This window comes from Carcharodon carcharias, chromosome 5, assembly GCF_017639515.1.
Source record: "Carcharodon carcharias isolate sCarCar2 chromosome 5, sCarCar2.pri, whole genome shotgun sequence".
NCBI classification, from domain to species: domain Eukaryota; kingdom Metazoa; phylum Chordata; class Chondrichthyes; order Lamniformes; family Lamnidae; genus Carcharodon; species Carcharodon carcharias.
Genome location: NC_054471.1, coordinates 17,866,455 through 17,883,134, shown reverse-complemented (window position 1 = coordinate 17,883,134; position 16,680 = coordinate 17,866,455). Strand labels below are relative to the sequence as shown.

Sequence of the window (16,680 nt, the reverse complement as noted above, 5' to 3'; positions counted from 1 at the left end):
GCCCATGGAGCCTGTGCTGGCTCCGCCTGGAAGGGATCTGCCAGGTCCACAGCTGGCATTTCCCCAGTCATCGGAGCCTCACCTGATGAAGTATTCTCTGGGAGCGGGGCGGAGCAGCCGTTGCCCTCATCCGGAGCACAATGAGAGGAGCCCGCAGATACGACAGGCAGCTGCTCCGCCGATGTGAGGTCGCCCCGGACCTCCCTGCTCACTGTCAATGGGTGGGCAGCCAGCTAGGAAGCTTGAAGCCCACACCATCTCCCACATTGGCAATGATCAGCTGTGGCCACTGGCACTGTGAGGGCTTGCAGGTCTGAGCGTAACCCCAGGAGAAGCTGCTTGTTCTCCTGGAAGCGCCTTTCCACAAGAGTCGCCACTCTCTCCATGGAGGAAACAGGATGCTCTGCCATGAGGTTCATTGCATCACTGATGCTCCGTGTGGACTCCTCCACCACAGACACCAAGCGAAGCATAGTCTCATGCAACATTCACAGATGCTCCTGCACAACTGGCTGCATTTCCTGCAGCTGCTGCGTCGCGGATGACTCCAGAGGCACATCATCACGCACTGACTCAGCACTTGCTTGGTCCCCTGCAGTCCTCCAACTGCTGGCGCCATTGGCACTCTGTCTCTGCCAGTTCCTCCAGCGATTGTGAAGTGCCCTCTCCACTGTGCCCCGGGACACTAGCCGATGTTGCAATGCCCACCGATGTGCTAGTATCTGCACTGGTGCCTGCTTTGCAGACATGGTGTGACACAGGTGACAGTTGAGGGTGCTCAGGTGTGAGAGGAGGCATCTGGAATTACTCCTGGCGATCCGGCTCTGATGATGCTGAAATTAACAACAAGGACAGTGGATCAGTTAGCATGCACACAGTGAGTCACTTCATCCCTTTTCCCCCCGGCACATTATGCGCTCAGCCTTCGAGAACCTATGGAGACGAATAATTGGTGGGGTGGGAAATAGTCAGGGGCAGACCCTAACATTACAGGTGGATACAGATGGCCCAAAGAATGCCAAATGGAATGTTATGTAGATAAGTGTGAAGTGATGCCCTTCGGAGGAGAAACAAGTAATATGCACAAAAGTATTTGGATGTGCAGTTGCGATGCTATGGCATACAACGCCATGGGGATAGTGGTCAGAAATGGGATAAGGCATAAGAATAAGGAAGGTGCTTGACATGCACATCTTCAAAGGGGTGAGGGACCTTTGTTTTTGATCCACACCTCTGACTCTATCAGTCTGTGAATGAGCAAAGATGCAACAATAACAAATCAAACAATCATCAGTGCTACGGATCATGGGAAGACAGAGCGGATGTCACTGTTGACCTCAAATAGCTGCCGTTCCACCTCCGCCTCACCGACACCAGTGGACCTGGGAGTATGGCACCTCTCAAGCTCCAAGGCCTCCTGCTCGAAGTGGCTTAAAATCATGAGCTGGGCCTGGCTGCCTCTAGTCTGCAAACTCTCACATGCATTGTGACATTCTTCTCCTGAAAGACAGAGACCACCATTCATTGTGGCTAATCACACATGGACTCTGCACGCACATGCTGCACCCCAACCACAGTGGCCCATATCAGGCCTCCAGTGCTTCCTCTCCCCGCTACTGCTGATCAGTCACACAAAGATAGTATGCCTGCTCCCAACCCCAACCCCAACCCCACCAGCCACCTTGGACACATTCTACATCAATCACTTTAGGAAGCACACGGTCTTAGCTCCCATAGGAAGGAGGCGCAGCTATGTGTAACGTAAAGGGTAGCAGATGGCCCTTGGCCACGAGACCCTGAGGCTCCCCTTCCACAATCTCATCACCATGATTAGGACGTGTTGGAGTTCTAAGTATGTGCCTAGCTGCATCTCCTGCAGGTTGCCCCCAGACTAGTCATGTGCAACTAAGAGCAACACATGGTGCAGGGGACAGCTCATCTCCTCATGGGCCACTCAGTCTAATGGGCACTATCTGCTTGCCCATCCAGCATACGAGAAATGCCCAACATGATCCAATGCAGTCACGACTGTAAGTTTTGGGCGGGGGGACCCTCAAAGGCTAAGGCTAACTGCTGGTTAAATGCCCAATGCCAACATGGTACCCTTCCACAGCGTAACAAATCGTTGAAGCGCTTATGGCACTAGATCCAGGTGCGCCGCACCACATCGCGGGAGCTCGCCAACTCTACCACCTCCTCCCATGCACGCTTGGTCATGTGGGGGGACCAACACTGCCCGTTGTGCTGCCACTTCCTCGAGGAGGGCAGCAAGGCAGTCATCAGAAAAACGAAGGCCACATTGGCCCCCTGTTGGCCTACCTGCAGCCTGTTCTGCTCCTATTGCAGACCCTGCAGCTTGCCCTGCTCCTCTGCCCTTCCCTCCAGGATGCCTTGCTCAACAGATCCCCTGCGATGTCATCTTGATGTGGCCATTGTGAGAAGCCTACATGAGGCTGCCAGGCCTTCCTTTAAACAGACTGCCAGGTCGCCATTGGACCTGGCGGCCTGTGCACGCCTGCCGCAGCCCGCACACTCCCACTATTCACACGAGTCGGAAACGCGCTGGGCAGACCTTAATTAGCCCAAACCGCACAAAATGGCGGCGTGGCCCTGATCATGGGCACCGATCGGGTCCGCGCCCGCCCACAGCTGCTCCTGCTATGCCCGCCCACCAAATGGAAAATTCAGGCCATCGTTAATGATCCTCTGGGGAAGAATGATCATAGTTAGTTATAATTTCAAGTTCAATTTGAGAGCGAGAAACTTGAGTCTCACACTAGTGTTCTGGAGTTAAACAAAGGTAACTACATAGGCATGAGGGCAGATTTGGCCCTAGTGCACTGGGCAGGAAGACTACAAGGTAGGACAGTTGATGAACAGTGACAAATATTTAAGGAGATATTCAAAGCCTCCCAAGTAAAAAATATTCCAAAGAGGAAGAAAGATGATAAGGGGGGGAAAAGGAAGTTAAAGATAACATAAAGGCAAAAACTAAGGTGTACCAAATTGCAAAGATCCGTGCCAGGCTGGAAGATTGGGAAACTTTTAAAGATCAACAAAGAGTTACTAAAAAATAATAGAAAGAGTAAAGGTAAATTATGAAAGAAAACTATTGCAAAATGTAAAAACTGATAGCAAAGCTTCTACAAGTTTTTAAAAGGAAAGAGAGTAGCTAAAGTGAATGTTGGTCCCTTGGAGGATGAGACTGGGGAGTTAATAGCGGCAAATGCAGAAAATGGCAGAGACGCTTAATCAATATTTTACCTCAGTTTTCATGATGGAGGACACTAGTACCACCCCAATAATAACAGGTAGTGCAGAGGGTATAGAGAAGGAGGAACTTCAAACAATCACCATCACTAGAGAAAAAGTACTGAGCAAACTTTTGGGATTAAAGGGTGACAAGTCCCCAGGATCTGAGGGCCTACATCGCAGGGTCTTAAAGGAAGTAGCAGCGGAGAAAGTGGATGCATTGGCTATAATATTCCAAAATTCCCTGCATTCCAATCCCAGTGGATTGGAAAAATGCTAATCTCATGCCTTATTCAAAAAGGTGGGGAGGAAGAAAGTAATAAACTATAGACCAGTTAATTTAACATCTGTCATTGGGAAATTGTTGGAATCCATTATTAAGGAAGTAGTAGTGGGGCATTTGGAAAGTCAAAATGCAATCCATCAGAGTCAGCATGGTTTTATGAAAAATAAATCGTGTTTGACTAATTTGTTAAAGTTCTTTGAAGATGTGACAAGCAAAATGGATAATGGGGATCCTGTAGATGTAGTATATCTGGACTTCCAGAAGGCCTTTGATAAGGTGCCGCACAAAAGATTAATACACAAGATAAGAACACATGGAGTTAGGGGTGATATATTAGATTGGATAGAGAATTGGCTAACCAACAGAAAGCAGAAAGTCGGGATAAATGGGTTTTTTCTGGATGGCAAGCTGTAACTAGTGGGGTGCCATCGGGTTCGGTACTTGGGCCCCAACTATTTACAATCTATATTAATGACTTGGACTCAGGGATAGAAGGTACTATAGCTAAATTTGTAGATGACACCAAAATAGGGAAAGTAAGTCGTAATTATGAAATAAGAAATTTACAAATAGATATGGACAAGTTAGGTGAATGGGCCAAAATTTGGCAGATGGAGTTTAACATGGATAAGTGTGAGGTTATCCATTTCGGTCGGAAGAATAAAAAGGTGACTTATTATTTAAATGGAGAGAAATTTCAGAATGCTTCGGTGCAGAGGGATCTGGGTGTCCTCGTGTATGAATCGCTGAAAGCTAGTATGCAGGTACAGCAGGTAATAAGGAAGGCAAATGGAATTTTGGCATTTATTGCTAAAGGAATAGTGTATAAAAATAAGGAAGTGTTGTTGCAACTGTACAAGGCATTGGTGAGGCTGCACCTGGAGTACTGTGCACAGTTATGGTCCTGATACCTGAGGAAGAATGTAGTTGCATTGGAGGCGGTTCAGAGGAGGTTCACTAGATTGATTCTAGAGATGCGGGGCTTGTCTTATGAGGAGAGATTGAGCAGTTTAGGCCTATACTCGCTCGAGTTTAGAAGGATGAGAGGAGATCTAATTGAGGTAAAAAGATGCTAAAGGGAATAGACAAAGTAGACGTGCAGCGGATATTTCCCTTTATGGGGCATTCTAGAATGAGAGGCCATAGTTTTAGGCTAAGGAGTGGTAGATTTAAATCAGAGATGAGGAGGAATTACTTTTCTCAAAGGGTCGTGAGTCTATGGAATTCACTATTTCAGAGTGCAGTAGATGCCGGGACGCTGAATAAATTTAAGGATGAGATAGACACATTTTTAATTAGTAATGGGTTGAAAGGTTATGGGGAGAAGGCGGGAAATTGGAGTTGAGGCCAAAACGAGATCAGCCATGATCGTACTGAATGGCGGGGCAGGCTCGAGGGGCTGAATTGCCTACTCCTCCTAGATCTTATGTTCTATATTCTTGTGTTCATTCAGTCTTTATTCCTGCAATCTTGAGAGTAGGTGTAGAGGATGTAAAGAAGTAGAAGTCTTGCCGGCTAACAACAGAGGCCATGATTTCAACAGCAGGCAGCACCAGAGGGGCAGGCTGGTCTGCATGCAGCCACTCAAGGAAGGTATCAGCGAAAACCAGCACTGATACATCAACATATCCTGAGAACAAGAACAAACTATCTCCAGATATCAGCATGGCGATATCAGAGACATCTAAGGATGACCCAGGAACCAAGATATGTCAAATTTTTCAAAACTTGTAGCCACGTGGATTTATTGACAATCCCATGCCCGTGGCCCTCAGGGTTACAGCAGCTCTCAATTTCTACATCAGCAGTGACTTTCATGGCACAATAGGCAATGTTTGCGGCATTTCACAGGTATTTCATAGGTATATGAAGGAGGTGACTGCCCCTTCTGTCGTGCCAGTGAAGACAGGCAAGTGGCAAGGTCAGGCACATTTGGTGCCATTGCTCAGTTTTCTCATATGTGAGTTTATTGACTGCACCCACATGTCCATTAGAGCTCCTGGGAATAGCCAGCTGCATTTGTGAATCACAAAGGTTTTCACTCATTGAACATCCAAATGGTGTGCGATCTCATGAGAAGAATCATGCAGGTCTACATTCACTTTCCAGGAAGCTGTGATGGCATATCCATCTTGCACAACTCTCAGCTCCCAGAACTGTGTGAAGTCCCAGTCCAGGTTGCATATGGATCCTCGATGACAAGGGCTATCCACTGAGTACATGGCTGAAGTCTCCATTGAGGCATCCCCAGAGCAAAACAGGAGAGTGCTACAATCAAGCTCATGTTTCTGCCAGAGCCATAATAGAGCACACCAATGGCTTGCTTAAAATGTGCTTCCGCTACCTTACTGGTCTGGAGAGTCACCAGCAGGGAGGCATGGCTGTTCTGTGGGGCAACTTGTCTGTGCTCGAGCATTTATCCATTTTTGGGGTGACAGCAGGTGATCGGGATCAACAGGTAAAGGGATGGCAGCAGCTCCAGAGATCAGCAGGTGGAGAGGGGATGGCAGCAGCTCCAGGGCGCCAGGTGGCAGCTAAAGAGGCTGTGGGGGCAGTTGCAATTCCCAAAACATCCTTACAGACAGAGTAATGCTGCTGCTTACAGAGAAAGAATGCATGTCCAAGTGCCCTTTAAATATGGCACCTGGACATTCGAACTTGTCCACCCTTGCCGCAAGATTCAACATGCTCCTCAAGCATGAATACCTAATTGGCTGGCCATCGCATGATTATTAGAATATTCTAACAAAATGGGAAGGTAAGGGAATCGTAGCAAGGGATTCTTGGATGTCAATGGAGATAGAAGGTTGGATTTTCATGGAGTTAGGCATACTCTTGTAGCCTTTAAAACTGGTGAGCAGGACCCAATTCCAGGAATCCCACCCCATTCCCCATACCAGCAACGTTCACCTACATGGATAAAGGTAGCCCACATCCTTCAATCCCAACCTGGCTGGTTTCCATTACAGGAGGAGGCAACTCAGATCCATGCTGCAATTTTCGTGAAGTCAGGACAGCTTCTTCAGTACAACTGGTTCCTGCCCCCATGAGTCATGAACCATGCTCAGAATTGGGGAATCTTTTGAAAGATATGTTTAAAAGTTCTTAGCTCTGCCCCCTGCATGCTACCTTCATGCCTGACATCTCTTTCTCCAGATGGCCTTATTATGAATGCTCGACTGAGGCTCATCAATGGACTAGCTCGGCAAGGGGTCTACTTACACAGGCTGAAGTGGAGTGTTGCTCTGAATCATTGACATCCTTATGAGATTAGAACAAATTCTTATTTGTTTGAACTGTTTCTTTCAATATTTGTATATTTATTTCAACAAGATTAAGATGTGTAAGTGAGGTAAAGCTTCTGTTATTCATGTTATAATGACTCTGGCTGATATTTTTATAAGGTTGTAAGAGCAGCAGTTTTTTTCTTTAAAGCAGATTTCTGGGTGTTTTTTAAGTGCATTTCAATACTTTCCATTGTTATTATCTTGGTTCCATGGTGCATTTTTTTTCCAATTCATTCACGGGATATAGGCTTTGCTGGCTGGGTCAGATTTATTGCCCATCCCTAGTTGCCCTTGAGAAGGCGGTGGTGAGCTGCTGCCTTAAACCGCTGCAGTCCATGTGGTGTTGGTACACAATGCTGTTAGGAAGGGGTTTCCAGGATTTGACCCAGCAACAGTGAAGGAACGGAGATGAATTTCCAAGTCAGAATGGTGAATGACTTGAAGGGGAGCTTCCAGGTGGTGTTCCCATTTATGTGATGCCCTTGTCTTTCTAGATGGTTGTGATCATGGGTTTGGAAGGTGCTGTCTAAGGAGCCTTGGTGAATTCCTGCATTGTATCTTGTAGATGGTATACACTGCTGCTACTGTGTATCGGTGGCGGAGGAAGTGAATGTTTGTGCATGTGGTGCCAATCAAGTAGGCTGCTTTGTCTTAGCTAGTGCCAAGCCTCTTGAGTGTTGTGGGAGCTGCACTCATCCAGGCAGGTGGGGAATATTCCATGACACTCCTTGCCTTGTAGATGGCTTTGGGGAGTCAGGAGGTGAGTTACTCATCATGAGCCTCTGATCTGCTCTTGTAGCCACAGTGTTTATATGGCTAGTCCAGTTCAGTTTCTGGTTAATGGTAACTCACAAGATGTTGATAGTGGGGGATTCAGTGATGGCAATACCATTGAAGGTCAAGGGGCGATGCTTAGATTTTCTCTTGTTGGAGATGGTCATTGCCTGGCACTTTTGTGGCATGACTGTTATTTGCCACTTATCAGCCCAAGGCTGGATATTGAACAGGTCCTGCTGCATTTGGACATGAACTGCTTCCATATCTGAGAAGTCACAAATGGTGCTGAATGTAGTGCAATCATCAGCAAACATCCCTACCTCTAACCTTATGATGGAAGGAAGGTCATTGATGGAGCAGCTGAAGATGGTTGGGCCAAGGACCCTACCCTGAGGAACTGCTGTAGTGATGTCCTGGAGCTGAGGTGACTGACCTCCAACAACCACAACCATCTCCCTTTGTGCTCGGTATGAATCCAATCAGCGGAGAGTTTTCCCCTGATACCTATTGACTCCAGTTTTGCTAGGACTCCTTGATGCCACACTCTGTCAAATGCTGCCATGATGTCAAGGGCAATCACTCTCACCTCACCTTGACAGTTCAGCTATTTTGTCCACGTTTGAACCAAGGCTGTAATAAGGTCTGGGGCTGTGTGGTCCTGGTGGAACCCAAACTGGGTGTCAGTGAGCAGGTTATTGCTAAGCAAGTGCTGCTTGATAGCACTGTAGATGACCCGTGCCATTACTTTACTGATGATCGAGAATAGACTGATAGGGCTGTAATTGGCTGGGTTTGGCTTGTCCTGTATTTTATGTACAGCACATACCTAGACAATTTTTCACATTGCTGGGAAGATGCTAGTTTTGTAGCTGCATTGCAACAGCTTGGCTAGGGGCACGGCAAGTTCTGCAGCACAAACACAAAGGCCCATAGCCTTTGCAGTATCCAGTGCCTTCAGCTGATTCTTGATATCACGTGGAGTGAATCAGATTGGCTAAAGACTTGGATCTGTGATGCTGTGGACCTCTGGAGGAGGCCGAGATGGATCATCCACTTGACATTTCTGGCTGGAGATCGTAACAAATGCTTCAGCCTTATCTTTTGCACTGATATGCTAAGCTCCCCCATCATTGAGGATGGGGATATTTGTAGAGCATCGTCCTCCAGTTGATTGTTTAATTGTCCACCACAATTCATGACTGGATGTGGCAGGACTGCACAGCTTAGATCTGATCCCTTGTTTGTGGGATCACTTAGCTCTGTCTATCACCTGTGGCTTATGCTGTTTGACATACTTCACCAGGTTGACACCTCATTTTTAGGTATGCTTGGTGCTGCTCCTAGCATGCCCTCCACTCTTTATTGAACCAGGGTTGATCCCCTGGCTTGACGGTAATGGTAGAGTGGGGGATATGCCGGGCCATGAGGTTACAGATTGTACTTGAGTTCAATTCTGCTGCTGATGGCCCACCATGCCTCATGCATGCCCAGTCTTGAGTTCCTCGATTTGTTCGGAATCTATCCATTTGGCATGGTGGTAGTGCCATGTAACACGATGGAGGGTATCCTTAATTTGAAGACGGGACATTGCATGTCACTTCCATGCCCCGTCAGAGTGGGTAGGAGTGTGGTTAAGGAGGTGTGAGGGATGAGGGATGAGGCTTGGAGGGTCTAACACCTTTTAATGCAACTGGGTCAAAGTCGCCCACTCGCCCACCTCCATGGCTATACCCGAACTGCTTCTGGCTCTGCGAGCCCAACTCAATCCCATCCCATCCCATCCCTCCCTCCCTGGATTGAAAATTGTGCATGCAAGGACCAGTTACATGGAGATACACCTGCCAAGGTGGGAAATTTCCTGACTTGAGCTTCCTGCATAGATGGTGAAAAATCATCACAGATGATGATGAAAAAGAAAGACAGTATATGATGCATGTGTGAATTCTTCAAGTGAGAACCTGGTCGAAGACAATAAGTTGAAAGGAAAAGTGAAGATGAAAATAAGACTGACAAAGAGATAAAATTAGAATAGAATGACAGCTAATACAAATGGTTACCCAAAAATCTTCTACTGGCAAGGAACAAGATGATATATACTTAGAGGCATAGGGCATGGTTAAAATACCTTCTGGGTACATTGTATCAGTGTTTACAAAGGAAGAGAATGTTAACAAAAAGTTGGTAGGAGCAGCGATGGTAGAGGTAATGGATGGCGTGAAAAATGATCAACAAAATATTCTAAAAAAAACTGGCTATGCTTAGAACGCATAAGTAGCCTGGACCAGGTGCCTTGCATCCCAGGTTGCTGGGATGAAGATAGTGGCAGGACTTTCCATAATCTTTCAATCTTGCTGAATATAGATGGGGAGATTGGTAGGTAACGGAGGATTGGAACGTGGCAAATGTGACGTTCTTGGTCAAGGAAGGGTATTAGGACCTTCTGAGTAATAAAGGCCAGTCAGCTTAACATCAGTGGTGGGTAATGTTTTAGAAAAAAATAACCAGGGAAAAAATGAATAGGCACTTGGACAAGTTTATGTATGCAAATTTCTGAGTGCAAAAACAATTGGGCAATAAGAGTTGGGGACTTCAACTACCCTAATACAAAATGGGATACAAACAGTGTGAAGGGCACAGAGGGCACAAGAATCTTAACTGCATTCAAGAGAACCTTTTTAGCCAGCAAGTAACAAGCCCAATGAGACGGAGCACAGTTTTAGATTTAGTCTTAAGAAATGACACTGGGCAAGTGGGTGAAGTAGCAGGGGGTAACCATTTTAGAGATAGTGGCATATGCACTTAGATTTAGCATAATTATGGAAAAGGACAAAGATAGAGCAGGAGTAAAAGCTCTAAACTGGGGAAAATACAAATTTTACAAAGCTGAGAGGTGATCTGGCGAAAGTGGTTACTTGAAGGGAAATCATTGACAGACCAGTGGGAGGCATGCAAAAACGAGATTCTACAGGCAGTGTAGACATGTCTCCACAAAGAAAAAGGGTGATACTGCTAAATCTAAAGCACCTGGCTTTCTGGAAACACACAGGGTAAGATAAAGTAGAAAAAGAAAGATTATGACACATATGTTAGCAAGCCTGGAGGAGTATAGAAAATATAGGGATGAAGTTAAAAAGGAAAATCAGGAAAGAAAAGAAAGGATACAAAAACTATTACCAAGTAAAGTCAGGGTAGCCCAAAAGTGTTTTATCAGTACATTAAGAGCAAGACAACAACTAAGGAAAGGGTAGCACCTATCAGGGATGTACATGGTAACTTATGTTTTGCTTCAGCAGAGGTGGGCAGGGCTCTTTGAGTACTTTGTCTCTGTCTTCCCCACTTTTGACCTTATGATAGAAGGAAGTTCATTGGTAAAGCAGCTGAAGATAGTTGGGCCGAGGACACTACCCTGAGGACATGAAAATTGGTGGGGTGGTAAATAGTGAGGAGGATAGCCTTACATTACAGAAGGATATAGACGGGCTGTTCAGATGGGCTGATCAGTGGCAAATGGAATTTAATCCGGATAAGTGTGAGGTGATGTATTTGGGCAGGACAAACAAGGCATGGGAATACATGATGATTGTTAGGACCCTGGAAAGTACCGGGGTGGAGGGACCTTAGTGTGCATGTCCACTGATCCCCTAAGGTAGTGGGACAGGTAGACAAGGTGGTTAAGGAGGCATATGGGATACTTGCCTTTATTAGCCGAGGCATAGAATATAAGAGCAGGGAGGTTATGCTGGAACTATATAAAACACTGGTTAGGCCACAGCTAGAGTATTGCGTGCAGTTCTGGAATCTGCATTATAGGAAGGATGTGATTGCACTAGAGAGAGTGCAGAGGAGATTTACCAGGTGTTGCCTGAGCTGGAGAGTTTTAGTTATGAGGAAAGATTGGATAGACTCTGGTTATTTTCCCTGGAGCAGAGGAGATTGAGGGGGGACATAATTGAGGTGTATAAAATTATGAGGGGCATAGATAGGGTAGTCAGGAAGGAACTTTTCCCCTTGGTGGAGGGATCAATAACCAGGGGGCATTGATTTAAGGTAAGGGGCAGGAGGTTTAGAGGGGATGTGAGGAAGAAACTTTTCACCCAGAGGGTGGTGGGAATCTAGAACTCACTGACTGAAAGTGTGGTAGACGCAGAAACCCTTATAACATTTTAAGAAGTATTTGGATGTGCACTTGCGATGCCATGGCATACAAGGCTATGGGTCTAGTGCTGGAAAATGGGATTAGAATAGTTAGGTACTTGTTTGACTAGCGCAGACTCGATGGGCCAATCGGCCTTTTTCTGTGCTGTAGACCTCCATGACTCTATGAATTATATTGCAGACTGTAAACATTATCTGAGTTGAAAGAAAGCAGACTCTGGGTGAAAGACATGTTTGTTTTTTCCATCCAGGAATACACAAGAAAAGGTGTTAAAAAAGCCTACTGCAACCTGTGTGCTAGTCTAGTGTTCTACCTGGTGCCAGTGTGTGCTATGAGGTCACAGTTGGAGAACATTATCCACTAGGCATCCCTGCAGTTGCAGGTAAAAAAAAATCTTTCTCTCTGCTGGAAGCAAGTCAAAAGTCAGCAAAGACGCAGTCAAAAAGGAAACAGGGCAACTCCTTTTGGCTAACCTGCAGAACCAAAAATCTTCAAACCAACTGCTGAACTGCTAAAGTCAGGTCTACTGGAATCACCCAATTTAACAGCCGTAACCTTTCACCATCTACTTCTCACAGACAAGCCAAAGACTGGTTCATCTATCTTTTTAAACTTTTATTTCTAGACTCACTTCTCATTTCTAATCTGTGTTTATGTGTGTCGTGTTTTTATTTTTTTTTCTCACGCTTTAGAAACTAATAATCTCAGTCATTCTTTGACTCAAAACCTGGTTAAGTTGGCTCCTTTAAAAAGAATACATTTGGACTGGAGAAAGGTATCCAGGAGGGAAGGAATCCTTTTTAAATTAATCTTGTTGTGATTAACAGAGAGAGTTGAATAAAGAAGGAGAACCAATTCATCCCTCCACACCTGGAACCATAACAATTCGGGACAACCTTGCCCGGGGACCGGTGGTAACACTGTGCAAATAGATACCTCCTTCTACTTCTCTGGTCTCTTGGGAAGGAAGTGAATGGCAGAGCACTTCCATTTCTTCAAAATCGTCTACAATTGTTGCCTAATTAATGTGACAAGGATCTGCAGATGCTACCTGGAGAATCCAATGGCAAGGTAATACAAGTCAGTAGCGACCAGGCAAATTGCAGGCAATCTATTCTTTGGTAAAAGTTAGCTGCAAATTTTCAGCTAGTAGCTGACCTATTTTCCCAATATCATCTAGGAGAAAACAGCTTCCTTGGGCAGTGACATAGTTTAAAGTCTAAGTAAGGCGTTGGTGTGTAAAGATCTTCAGTCCAAAGTTGTACTTTTCATGAAACTGAATGAAACAATAGTATTGTCGGAAATTCTAAAGCACCAAAGAGTTCAATATTTAGACATGTTAATGCCAACCTTCAAACAGTTTGATATGCCCCCAAAATTAACACCAATAAATTGTTCAGTTACACCAAACAGTAATATCTCTCCTTCAGATCTTCTTACAGGTGCTCCTACAATCACTTAAGCAATGGTGTTTTAAATTAGGGGCATGTTTGGACTGGAAGTTTGGGAAAATGTATCAACATTATTCATAAAATAAAAGCAAAATATTGTGAATGCTAGAAATAAAAACAAAGTGTTGAAAATACTCAGCAGGTCCCGTAGCAGCTGTGGAGTAACAGTTCATATTTTGAATCTAGTATGACTTTTCTTCTGAATGGAACTCAAAGTTAGTCATGCCCTTTTGACTTCATTTATCTGTGGCTTAAGAACTCCCAGTGGTCCTTAGAGGAAGCTGATAACTTTTTGGTCGGGAGATTCTGGCCAATGTTAAACTAGTTCTTTTGATGCACTGCCTGCAGGAAGAATGAAATGCATGCAAGTCCTTTGGGGAGCTATACTGACTGAGTGGTTTAAAAAAAAAAGCACCATTAATATAACCCAAGTAAGACGTGGCCTTCGTTGCCATCAAGTTAGAGCTGCAGCTACACTAACATACATGTGACTGTATATAAAATGTTAGGGTTGATGTTATACTTATGAGCTGTTAGAAGATTAGACAAGGTAGGATCGTCTAGATTTGAAGGTAAGAAATTACGAGCAGAGTGGCAATCCAACTCAATTGCTACTCCACCAGAAGTTAGAGGCTGGAGTTCTCCGACCCTGTTGGTGTCGGGCATCATGGCGGGCAAGAGCAGACAATATGGCAGGAAGGCCAAAAATTGGCTTCATGCCATCGTGAAACCAGTTTGTAACTGTCCGCTCCACCTGTCAATGGTGGGCTGCCTTTCCCACCGCTACACGTTGGGATCATCATTTTAATACATCTACATCTAATTATATGCTCTGCTGACCGGAATCATTCACCCACCTCAAATCTACTGCCCATGGCGGCAGGAAAACATATCGGCCCAGAACATGACTTGTCAAGTGTGACACACAGAAGTCGGGAATTACCATTAGGGCCTTGCTCACATTGTGGACATCTGAGGAGCAGAAGATGTTGGAGTCCCACAGCTATCAGACCCTGGAGGAACACTTTCATTGCAAACTGGGTGGATTTTTATGACATGGCTCCGCTGAGAAGCAGCTCACACAAGGTGTAAGAGCACCATTGATGTCTGGGATCTGCTTCGAGACATCAGTATCTTGGCCATGTTGGTGGGGGAGGTAAGGTTGGAAGGGGGGGCGGGACAATGGTGACTGGAGAGGGGGTGGGGGGGGCGGTGAATTTGGCTGTCCTGTTGTGGGCCAGAGGATGAGGGTGAAGGGGTCACATGCAATAGGGACTTGGAGGGAGAGGACAGCCTCTAAGATTCCTGAGTAGATGGCCCAGAGGTGTACATCTGCCGCTTCCCCTCCCTTCAGGTGTCCCAGTGGCCCGACCTGACTCCATGAGGGGAAGGAGCAGCTGGAGGGGCATTAGGTTGCCCTGATCCTGTCATGTTACCACTGCTGGGACTCACCCATGACTTCCACAATGCAGTGCAGGTCTGCGTGCATCTCTGTGTTCTGCTGGACTACTATGTACCAGTTACACCTTCGTTAAGGCAACAGTAAAACATACAGATTTTAAAAAGATACAGGCAAAGTAACATGTTACCCTGAACAGTCAAATTCAAAGTGAGTTTTCTTCACTTCAGTCCATGTAGATAACAGCTTGAGCCTTAGAGGCTGGAGGCTTTTCACACATGTTAGCTCTTAGAATTCCTTCTCTCCTTACTCATAACCTCATCTCCTTTATACATATTTCTCCCTTTTTAATGTAAATCCCATTATTTTCTAATAATTTTTCACAGTACCAATTTTATCAGTAAGCTTTGGGAAAAAATAAACACACTGGTTTCTTCTGGCTAAGTATAACATTTTGTGGTGCTGTTTGTGGTGTGATTTGGGCTTAAATGTAGGGGGTTCAAGAAGTTCGCGATGGAACAAAAATTGGTAGGGTAGTAAATAGTGAGGAGGATAGCTGTAAACTGCAGGAGGTTATTAATGGACTGGTCAGGTGGGCAGAACAGTGGCAAATGGAATTCAACCTGAAAAAGTGTGAGGTAATGCACTTGTGGAGGTATAACAAGACAAGGAATTACACTATGAATGGTAGGACCCTGGAAAGAACTGAAGTTCAGAGGGACCTTGGTGCGTATATCCATAGGTCCCTGAAGGTGGCAAGGCAGGTAATTAAGAAGGCATATGGGATACTTACCTTTATTAGCCGAGGTATAGAATACAAGAGCAGGGATGTAATGCTAGAACAGTATAAAACTCTGGTTAGGCCACAACTGGAGTACTGTGTGCAGTTCTGGTCACCACATTATAGGAAGGATGTTAATTGCACTGAGGAGGGTGTAGAGGAGATTTACCAGGATGCTGCCTGGGCTGGAGGGTCTGAGCTATGGGGAAAGATTGGATAGGCTGGGGTTGTTTTCCTTGGAGCAGTGAAGGTTGAGAGAGAACCTGACAGAGGTATTTAAGATTATGAGGGGCATAGACAGGGTGGATAGGAAGGCATTTTTTCCATTAGTAGAAGGGTCAATAGAGGGGGCGGATCAATTTGAGGTAAAAGGTAGAAAGCTAAGAGGGGAGTTGAGAAGAAATTGTTTCACCCAGAGGGTGGTGGGAGTCTGGAACTCACTGCCTGACAGAGTGATTGAGTCAGAAACTCTCGTAACATTTAAGACGTATTTAGGTATTCACTTGCATTGCCATAACCTCCAGGACTATGGGCTAAACACTGGAAAATGGGATTAGTGCAGTCAGATCTTTGTTGACCAGCAGGGACACGATGGGCTGTATGGCCACCTACTCTGCTGTAAACGTCTGAGTCTATTTCACCAACTCTTTTGAAAGTTACATTGCTCTGGTTTATTATAAAATGCAAATGTTCCCTTTACACCTCAATCCCAAAACTTCAACCATGTTTACCTAGTTAGCATTTCCAACTTAGCTTTTCTGACACATTAAAGCTTTCAGACCAGCTGTCTTTAATTCAATTAAGATGCATACACGCACGTGCGCGCACACACACACACACACACACACACACACACAATTCCTACTTTGCAATAAATTCCAATAACAGTATGAAAATTATTATATTTTCCTGACACTCCGCTCCTTACTAAAAAATAATGTCATTATTTAAAAAGACGGTTTCATTTTCTCAACCCGTCTTACATTACCTACTAAACTTTTATACTATTACATTACCAGATGCATACATTAACATAATATATATATACACAAATCCTTCGTTTCGACAGAAATCTTTCCAGTCCAGTGGCCAGGTTTTAAATGTCCAATTTTCTCTTTAAGTTTCAAATTCTTGACAATGCATCTGCAATCAGATTTTCTCATCCAGCCACATGCATAATCTGTAGATTTAATGTTTGCAGTAATAAACTCCATCTGAATAACCTTGCACTTCTGTCTCTAAATCTGTCCAGAAACGTTAAAGGATTGTGGCGTATATAAACAATTGTTTC

The 16,680-nt window shown here is 45.0% G+C and overlaps 1 protein-coding gene across 1 annotated transcript in view; it reads right to left on the bottom strand.

The window, feature by feature from the left end:
• LOC121278118 (dynein heavy chain 8, axonemal-like) overlaps positions 1–16,680 on the bottom strand; it is a 2,067,071-nt gene that overhangs the window by 1,577,189 nt on the left and 473,202 nt on the right. The window lies entirely within an intron of this gene.